The sequence below is a fragment of the Palaemon carinicauda genome, chromosome 43 (genome assembly GCF_036898095.1).
Source record: "Palaemon carinicauda isolate YSFRI2023 chromosome 43, ASM3689809v2, whole genome shotgun sequence".
Classification (NCBI taxonomy): domain Eukaryota; kingdom Metazoa; phylum Arthropoda; class Malacostraca; order Decapoda; family Palaemonidae; genus Palaemon; species Palaemon carinicauda.
In genome coordinates this window covers 12,421,337-12,431,841 of record NC_090767.1, presented here as the reverse complement: position 1 = coordinate 12,431,841, position 10,505 = coordinate 12,421,337, and the positions used below count along the sequence as shown (strand labels likewise).

The window sequence follows — 10,505 nt, the reverse complement described above, 5'->3', positions numbered from 1 at the left end:
TGTGGGCTCACAGGACTGGCGCTCTCCTCTTGTGGGCTCACAGAACTAGGGCTCACAGGACTGCCACTCTCTCCTCTTGTGGGCTCACAGGACTGCCACTCTCTCCTCTTGTGGGCTCACAGGACTGCCACTCTCTCCTCTTGATGCCTCACAGGACTGCCACTCTCTCCTCTTGTGGGCTCACAGGACTGGCGCTCTCCTCTTGTGGGCTCACAGAACTAGGGCTCACAGGACTGCCACTCTCTCCTCTTGTGGGCTCACAGGACTGCCACTCTCTCCTCTTGTGGGCTCACAAGACTGCCACTCTCTCCTCTTGTGGGCTCACAAGACTGCCACTCTCTCCTCTTGTGGGCTCACAAGACTGCCACTCTCTCCTCTTGTGGGCTCACAAGACTGCCACTCTCTCCTCTTGTGGGCTCACAAGACTGCCACTCTCTCCTCTTGTGGGCTCACAGGACTGCCACTCTCTCCTCTTGTGGGCTCACAGGACTGCCACTCTCTCCTCTTGTGGGCTCACAAGACTGCCACTCTCTCCTCTTGTGGGCTCACAGGACTGCCACTCTCTCCTCTTGTGGGCTTACAGAACTGCCACTCTCTCCTCTTGTGGGCTCACAGAACTGCCACTCTCTCCTCTTGTGGGCTCACAGGACTGCCACTCTCTCCTCTTGTGGGCTCACAAGACTGCCACTCTCTCCTCTTGTGGGCTCACAAGACTGCCACACTCTCCTCTTGATGGCTCACAGGACTGCCACTCTCTCCTCTTGATGGCTCACAGGACTGCCACTCTCTCCTCTTGATGGCTCACAGGACTGCCACACTCTCCTCTTGATGGCTCACAAGACTGCCACTCTCTCCTCTTGATGGCTCACAGGACTGCCACTCTCTCCTCTTGATGGCTCACAAGACTGCCACTCTCTCCTCTTGATGGCTCACAGGACTGCCACTCTCTCCTCTTGATGGCTCACAGGACTGCCACACTCTCCTCTTGATGGCTCACAGGACTGCCACTCTCTCCTCTTGATGCCTCACAGGACTGCCACTCTCTCCTCTTGATGCCTCACAGGACTGCCACTCTCTCCTCTTGTGGGCTCACAGGACTGGCGCTCTCCTCTTGTGGGCTCACAGAACTAGGGCTCACAGGACTGCCACTCTCTCCTCTTGTGGGCTCAAAGGACTGCCACTCTCTCCTCTTGATGCCTCACAGGACTGCCACTCTCTCCTCTTGATGGCTCACAAGACTGCCACTCTCTCCTCTTGATGGCTCACAGGACTGCCACTCTCTCCTCTTGATGGCTCACAGGACTGCCACACTCTCCTCTTGATGGCTCACAGGACTGCCACTCTCTCCTCTTGATGGCTCACAGGACTGCCACACTCTCCTCTTGATGGCTCACAGGACTGCCACTCTCTCTTCTTGATGCCTCACAGGACTGCCACACTCTCCTCTTGATGGCTCACAGGACTGCCACTCTCTCCTCTTGATGGCTCACAGGACTGCCACACTCTCCTCTTGATGGCTCACAGGACTGCCACTCTCTCCTCTTGATGCCTCACAGGACTGCCACACTCTCCTCTTGATGGCTCACAGGACTGCCACTCTCTCCTCTTGATGGCTCACAGGACTGCCACACTCTCCTCTTGATGGCTCACAGGACTGCCACTCTCTCCTCTTGATGCCTCACAGGACTGCCACACTCTCCTCTTGATGGCTCACAGGACTGCCACTCTCTCCTCTTGATGCCTCACAGGACTGCCACACTCTCCTCTTGATGGCTCACAGGACTGCCACTCTCTCCTCTTGATGCCTCACAGGACTGCCACACTCTCCTCTTGATGGCTCACAGGACTGCCACTCTCTCCTCTTGATGCCTCACAGGACTGCCACACTCTCCTCTTGATGGCTCACAGGACTGCCACTCTCTCCTCTTGATGCCTCACAGGACTGCCACACTCTCCTCTTGATGGCTCACAGGACTGCCACTCTCTCCTCTTGATGGCTCACAGGACTGCCACACTCTCCTCTTGATGGCTCACAGGACTGCCACTCTCTCCTCTTGATGCCTCACAGGACTGCCACTCTCTCCTCTTGTGGGCTCACAGGACTGGCGCTCTCCTCTTGTGGGCTCACAGAACTAGGGCTCACAGGACTGCCACTCTCTCCTCTTGTGGGCTCAAAGGACTGCCACTCTCTCCTCTTGATGCCTCACAGGACTGCCACTCTCTCCTCTTGATGGCTCACAAGACTGCCACTCTCTCCTCTTGATGGCTCACAGGACTGCCACTCTCTCCTCTTGATGGCTCACAGGACTGCCACACTCTCCTCTTGATGGCTCACAGGACTGCCACTCTCTCCTCTTGATGGCTCACAGGACTGCCACACTCTCCTCTTGATGGCTCACAGGACTGCCACTCTCTCCTCTTGATGCCTCACAGGACTGCCACTCTCTCCTCTTGATGCCTCACAGGACTGCCACTCTCTCCTCTTGTGGGCTCACAGGACTGGCGCTCTCCTCTTGTGGGCTCACAGAACTAGGGCTCACAGGACTGCCACTCTCTCCTCTTGTGGGCTCAAAGGACTGCCACTCTCTCCTCTTGATGCCTCACAGGACTGCCACTCTCTCCTCTTGTGGGCTTACAGGACTGCCACTCTCTCCTCTTGTGGGCTCACAGGACTGCCACTCTCTCCTCTTGATGCCTCACAGGACTGCCACTCTCTCCTCTTGTGGGCTCACAGGACTGGCGCTCTCCTCTTGTGGGCTCACAGAACTAGGGCTCACAGGACTGCCACTCTCTCCTCTTGTGGGCTCACAGGACTGCCACTCTCTCCTCTTGTGGGCTCACAGGACTGCCACTCTCTCCTCTTGATGCCTCACAGGACTGCCACTCTCTCCTCTTGTGGGCTCACAGGACTGGCGCTCTCCTCTTGTGGGCTCACAGAACTAGGGCTCACAGGACTGCCACTCTCTCCTCTTGTGGGCTCACAGGACTGCCACTCTCTCCTCTTGTGGGCTCACAAGACTGCCACTCTCTCCTCTTGTGGGCTCACAAGACTGCCACTCTCTCCTCTTGTGGGCTCACAAGACTGCCACTCTCTCCTCTTGTGGGCTCACAGGACTGCCACTCTCTCCTCTTGTGGGCTTACAGAACTGCCACTCTCTCCTCTTGTGGGCTCACAGAACTGCCACTCTCTCCTCTTGTGGGCTCACAGGACTGCCACTCTCTCCTCTTGTGGGCTCACAAGACTGCCACTCTCTCCTCTTGTGGGCTCACAAGACTGCCACTCTCTCCTCTTGTGGGCTCACAGGACTGCCACTCTCTCCTCTTGTGGGCTCACAGGACTGCCACTCTCTCCTCTTGTGGGCTCACAGGACTGCCACTCTCTCCTCTTGTGGGCTCACAGGACTGCCACTCTCTCCTCTTGTGGGCTCACAGGACTGCCACTCTCTCCTCTTGTGGGCTCACAGAACTGCCACTCTCTCCTCTTGTGGGCTCACAGAATTGGCGCTCTCCTCTTGTGGGCTCACAGAACTGGCGCTCTCCTCTTGTGGGCTCACAGAACTGGCACTCTCCTCTTGTGGGCTCACAGAACTGGCGCTCTCATCTTGATGGCTCACAGGACTGGCGCGCACTCTGCTATCGAAGCTCATTCCTGTGAATAATAAAATCTGAATTAGTATTGTCGTATATTTCATGTGTAACATGTTTTACATGGAAGAATTCCTGACTGATGAAATTTTACTAGAGACTAGACAAAATATCCCTTCTTTCTCCGTTAAATTCACTGACACGTCATGACCATAGCTACGAAATGAGAAATGAAAGACTTTGATAGGAGTTTTACACCCAAGTCCAAATAGGTGATATCGACGGACTCAAGTCCGTCCACGTCACTCATTTGGACTTTGGTATTAACCAATCAAGTCTTCAGTGGCTATAATTATTTACTTATATATTTTGTATACGAAATAAAACTAAGCAAAGATTTTAACGCTAACTCTCAGACAATATACCATGATCAGTTAGGTAAATTCTGAGAGTTACGATTCAATTATTTCCCTAAAATAAACCATGATCAGTATGTCATATTCCGAGAGCTTTGAGTCAATTATTTCCTTAAATTAAACCCTGATCAGTATGTCAAATTCTGAGAGCTTTGAGTCAATTATTTCCCTAAAATTAACCCTGATCAGTATGTCAAATTCTGAGAGCTTTGAGTCAATTATTTCCCTAAAATAAACCCTGATCAATAAGGTAAATTCTGAAAGCTTTGAGTCAATTATTTCCCTAAAATAAACCCTGATCTGTATGTCAAATTCTAAGAGCTTCGAGTCAATTATTTCCCTAAAATTAAACCCTGATCAGTATGTCAAATTCTGAGAGCTTTGAGTCCATTATTTCCCTAAAATAAACCCAGCGAGGAAAGGAAACAAGGAAAAAATAAATTCTTCAAGAAGAGAAACAACATTAAAATAAATATCTCCTTTATAAAATATATAAACTTGAACCAAACAATAGGAAGAGAAATAAGATAGAATAGTGTGCCCTAGTACACGTTCAAGCAAGAGAACTCTAACCCAAGACAGTGGAAGTATTTTGATAGTTTATGAATTAATTTACCAGCAAAAATACTTTATATATACAAATGATTGATTATATTAAAACTTTAGTTTTCAAATTACTTACTGTCTATATTTTGATCGGTCTCCTAACGCCTGCTGTAGGTGGCTCCAGGACCGATCAGACAGCGCCCAGCACCCTTCATAGTCCTTCCCCTATTTAGGCTGGTTATGTCGAGCAATGTCTGAAAGAAGAATCAAGATGTTAAAAGGACCAAGAATGGATTTTTGAGCTTAAATTATAAGTATAACAACGAAATGTTATGAATAAATAGCCTATAGATGTGTATGTTGAGGAAAATGGCTTCACAAAGTAACAATGATTTTAACTAGCCCCTTTCCTCCATGATGGTATGACTATAAAGCTGCTCTCTCTCTCTCCTCTCTCTCTCTCTCTCTCTCTCTCTCTCTCTCTCTCTCTCTCTCTCTCTCTCTCTCTCTCTCGTGTTTTAAATACACAACCTACTCTCCATCTCTATTCTGACTATAAATTAATCTAAATTAATTATATGTAAATCAAGTCACTTTTAAAGGCGGAGAGAGAGAGAGAGAGAGAGAGAGAGAGAGAGAGAGAGAGAGAGAGAGAGAGAGAGAGAGACTTGTAAGTACTTGTATAAACGATTTTGGTCAAAACCCATAACAACACTGGGGGGTCTGGGAGCAATAAAATTCAGAATGCACATCAAAACTTGCAACCACTCTTGGCAGTTTGGTGCAAAAAGGTACAACTCCTTCAATGCCACGGGAGACTTTTCAGCATCTTTATCAACCATTAAAAATGTAAATTTATTTGGAGTTTAAATGTCAGACGAATATCTCGGTTAAATTTTTGTGAGATTTTTTAAAATATATTAATTTCATCATTTTTATTGAATGTTAATTATCATAGATTTCTCCATTAGTAAAATGTTCGTTGTCTGCCTTACTGTCTATCGAAGTCATAACACGAAAAATATTTCGCATTGTGAGAGAGAGAGAGAGAGAGAGAGAGAGAGAGAGAGAGAGAGAGAGAGAGAGAGAGAGAGAGAGAGAGAATTACATTACTCATATACTAATTGATTTATACTGGCTGCCTTTAAAGCAATTGACTTTAAAATATGTACATTAGCCCGTCTACTTATCAGAACTGGCCATCCAAAATATCTAGGAGAATTGCTATATACTGTGCAGCCAGCAACTCGTGTGTGTGTGTGTGTGTGTAGGCTCTAGAGGTTTCAAATATGCGGCCGCGAGACTATACAATATTCTCCCACTAGACATCAGAAAGGAAACTGAAGACTTTCTTGTTCTCTAAGTGCTTCGATAGTGTGGATTTTTCTAGGGGGAATGAACCACTATTCCTTATTATAATCCTACGTTAACAAACAGGGGGTAAAACATAACCCCCTTCCAACTTCGTTGGCGGAGGTAATGAATTAAATGGACAAAAAATAAGGTGTCATTCTTCCGAACATTTCCATCTGGCGATTTTAAAAATCAAGACATTTAAATGAACCTAAATCTGAGGTTTCATCAATTTTAAATTGTACAGAAAACCCGGATTTATTAAGTAAATTTTGCCATTTTCAATTGGATGTAGTTCCTTGTCATTACTCAAGTCAAGTCCGCCTTTTAGTCGCTAACCTTTGAACTCGATTTTAACCAACAGATTTTTAACGAATTCGAGAACATTGTTTACCTTAAGTTTAATAAGTTTCCTTTGACAAATGATCTTGTAAAATTAGTTAAGTCAACATACTCCCCCCACACCTGAATCCTAGGGGGATTTACCACAAAATTCTGGGCGGATTTACCACAAAATCATGGCAGATTTACCCATAAATCAAGGGGGATTTATACATGAATGTTGTGGGGGTTTACCCAAAATTCCAGGGGACTTATCAAAGAATCCTGTGGAGATTTAACATGAAATCCTGAGGGGACAACCCCGAATCCTGAGGAATATTTAACCCCGAATCCTGCGGGATTTAACAAAGAATCCAGGGGAATTTACCTCAAAATCACGAGGAATTATCCCCGAATTGTGTGGGGGGATTTTCCCCAAAATCCTGACGGATTTATACCATAATTCTGGGAATTTAACCACAAATTCTCGAAATTTCACCACGAAAACTAGGGGAAGGGGATTTAACCACAAATCCTAGGAGGATTTAACCACAAATTCTGAGAACAATCACAAATCGTAGGACTATTTAACCATGAATTCTGAAAATTTAACCACAAATCCTATTGTGTTTTAACCATAAATTCTGGGGGATTTAACCATGAATACCTATGGGAATTGGGGGGATTTAACCTCAACTTCTGGGAATTCAACCCCAAATCCAAGGACATTTAACCATGAATTCTCAGGGATTTAACCACAAATTCTGAGAATTTAACCCTAAATCCTAGTGTGATTTAACCATGAATTGGAAGGGGGAGCATTTAACCATGAATCCTATGGTGATTTAATCATAAAGTCTGGAGATTTAACCACATTCGGAGAATTAATCACGAATACCCATGAGATTTAACCAAGATTCTGGGAATTTAAACAAACTGGGGACTTAACCACAAATTTGTGGGGATTTGACCACAAATACAAGGAGATTTAACCATAAATACTATGGGATTTAACCATGAATTCTCGATGATTTAATCATATCCTAGGGCATATATCCACGAAATCTGGGGACAAATCCTGAGGTAAAACGATTAACATGTTAAAATGATAATATTGCAAAACCCTTGCTTGTGGGTACACTCGGACATACTATTCTATCTTATTTCTCTTCACCTTATTTCGTTGAATTTTTTATAGTTTATATAGGAGATATTCATTTTAATTGTTGTTACTGTTATTAAATATTTCATTTTAATTGTTAATTAATTCTTATATAATTGTCTTCTTTCCTCACTGGGCTATTTCCCGTTAGAGCCTTGGGCTTATAGCATCCTGCTTTTCCAAATGGGGTTGTAGCTTAGGTTGTGATGATAATAATAATAATAATAATAATAATAATAATAATAATAATAATAATAATAATAATAATAATAATAATGAAAATCCTGTATTATCGTTTGAGCTTTTGGAAAATCCCTTATAGACCAAGTTTAACTTTATAGGAGTAATGTGTATAACAAAATCAGACTTTACCTTTCCACTTCTTACTCATGTTCATGACGTCAACATCTAAATTTAATATGTTTATCTTATTATAATACTTCTCTTAATTAAATTATAAAAAAATACACCAATTGTCTTTACGAATTCAATAAATTAAGCAGCGTTCAACTTAAAGACCAAATAGAAACCCTTATCTAATTCTCACATTTAAAACAAGAGAAATTTAGCTCTTTTATCACTAGCACATTAGATATCTGTCTGTTCGCAATCAGGGTTCACGAGCTGTCCACTCTAAAATCATTATCATTATCATCATCAATATAAATAGCTAAGCTACAATCCTACTTGGAAAAGCAAGATGCTATAAGCCCAAGGGCTCCAATAAGGAAAATGAGCCCAGTGAGGAAAGGAAATAAGGAAATAAATAAACGATATAAATAGTAAAGAACCATTAAAATAAATATAAAAAACACTAACATTAAAACATACTTCATGTATATAAACTATAGAAAAAGACTTATGTCAGCCTATTCAACATAAAAATATTTGCTGCAAGTTTGAACTTTTTAAGTTCTACTGATTCATTCCACAACTTGGTCACAGCTGGAATAAAACTTCTAGAGTACTGTGTAGTATTGAGCCTCAGGATGGAGAAGGCCTGACTATAAGAATTAACTGCCTGCCTAGAATTACGAACAGGATGGAACTGTCCAGGAAGATCTGAATGAAGAGGATGGTCAGAATTATGAAAAATCTTATGCAACATGCATAATGAACCAATTGAAAGACGGTGCCAGAGATTAATATCTAGATCAGGAATAAGAACTTAATAGACCATAAGTTTCTGTTCAACAAATTAAAATGAGATTCAGCAGCTGAAGACCAGACAGGAGAACAATAGGCTACTAGAAACAAGGTAGAATGGAAGAATTAAAAACGCTACTTCAGAATAGATCGATCACTCGGTTGTGAGCTGGGCGGGTGTTACATATACAAAAATATATATATATATATATATATATATATATATATATATATATTCATGTATATATATGTATGTATATATATATGTATATATATGTATGTATATATATATATGTATATATATGTATATGTATATATATATGTATATATATATGTATATGTATATATATATGTATATATATATATGTATATGTATATATATATATATATATATGTATATATATATATGTATATGTATATATATATGCATATACATGTATATGTATATATATATACATATATGTATATGTATATATATATATATATATATATATATATATATATATATGTATATATATATGTATATGTATATATATGCATATATATGTATATGTATATATATGCATATATATGTATATATATATGTATATATATATATGTATATATATGTATATATATATATATATATATATATGTAATGTATATATGTATATATATAATTTATATATATATGTATATATACGTATATATATATATATATATATATATATATATATATATATATATATATATATATATATATACCGAATAACTACCTGTTCATAATTATAGGGAATTTTTATTATTTTGATTTAAGGTTGTGTGTGTTTATAAATGACCCCTGTAGTTTTATTCTCTGATATATTTGAACAATTAGTAATTAAATACAATTTCCATATACATTGGGGGCGGGACACAGGGCGTTCAAATTCCATAAAGGGGGACATTAATACGTGCCCCTTAAGGTATTCCTTTTTGTGGGGGCAGATTGGACATGGGAGACTGTATGGGAGACGTATGGTCACCTTAAAAAGGCAATACTACACACTATTCTGTTCAGATTATTCTAAATGTGACCACATTGAGAAAGGATCTTCTACGTCGGGCAGATGAATATGTGAACTTCAACCTTTCTAAATTCTTTTCAGTTGAACAGGTTGTCACAAGTCGTTTCAAATTTCACAAATTAATGAACTATTCTATTAATGATTTAGAATAATGATTTTATTAATTACTCAGTGTAGCATTTGATATTACCCTATTTTCTTTCCTCGCTAGGAAAGAAAACAGTATTAGAATTGACTGCACCTCAAGCACACTATTCTATCATTTTATTATTAGTATTACTTGCTAAACTACAACCTTGGTTGGAAAAGCAGAATGCTATAAGCCCTAGAGCTTCAACATGGTAAATAGCCCTGTGAGGAAAGGAAATAAGGAAACTACAAGAAAAGTAATTAACAATTAAAGATATTTTAAGGGCAGTAACAGTATTGATAATTATTTCCTATATAAACTATAAAAACTTTAAAAAACAAGAGGAAGAGAAATCAGATAGAATAGTGTGCCTGAGTGTACCCTCAAGCAAGAGAAATCTACCCAAAGACAGTGAAAAGACATGGTACAGAGGTTATGGCACTACCCAAGACTAGAGATTTCTGTTTTTCTGAAGAGTTTTGTATATATAAAAAATATATATTGATGTTCATGTTCTTAAAATATTTCGTATCAATTGTTTTGTTACTTCTTTAGCAGTTTATTTCCTTATTTAATTTCCTCACTGGGCTATTTTTCCTTGTTAGGACCCCTTGGGGTTATATCATCTTGCTTTTCCAACTAGGGTCGTAACTCAGCTAGTGATAATATGGTTCTATAGAGATTGACCATCCAAATTATTTAGCAATGGAGCATAAGTTATGTACCTGGTAATTCCTAAGCCAATCTCATGTGGTGGCCTCAAGCTTTATAGTTCCTTTGGTCGCTGCAACCTCATCATC

At 41.0% G+C, this 10,505-nt stretch overlaps 1 long non-coding RNA gene across 1 annotated transcript; it reads right to left on the bottom strand.

The window, feature by feature from the left end:
* Positions 1 to 2,841: 2,841 nt before the first annotated feature.
* On the bottom strand, positions 2,842 to 4,805 carry LOC137633969 (uncharacterized). Its single transcript, XR_011042388.1, has 2 exons — positions 4,684 to 4,805; positions 2,842 to 3,649 (listed from the first exon to the last, which is right to left on the bottom strand). It is a non-coding gene; the product is annotated as an uncharacterized lncRNA (long non-coding RNA).
* Positions 4,806 to 10,505: the final 5,700 nt, after the last annotated feature.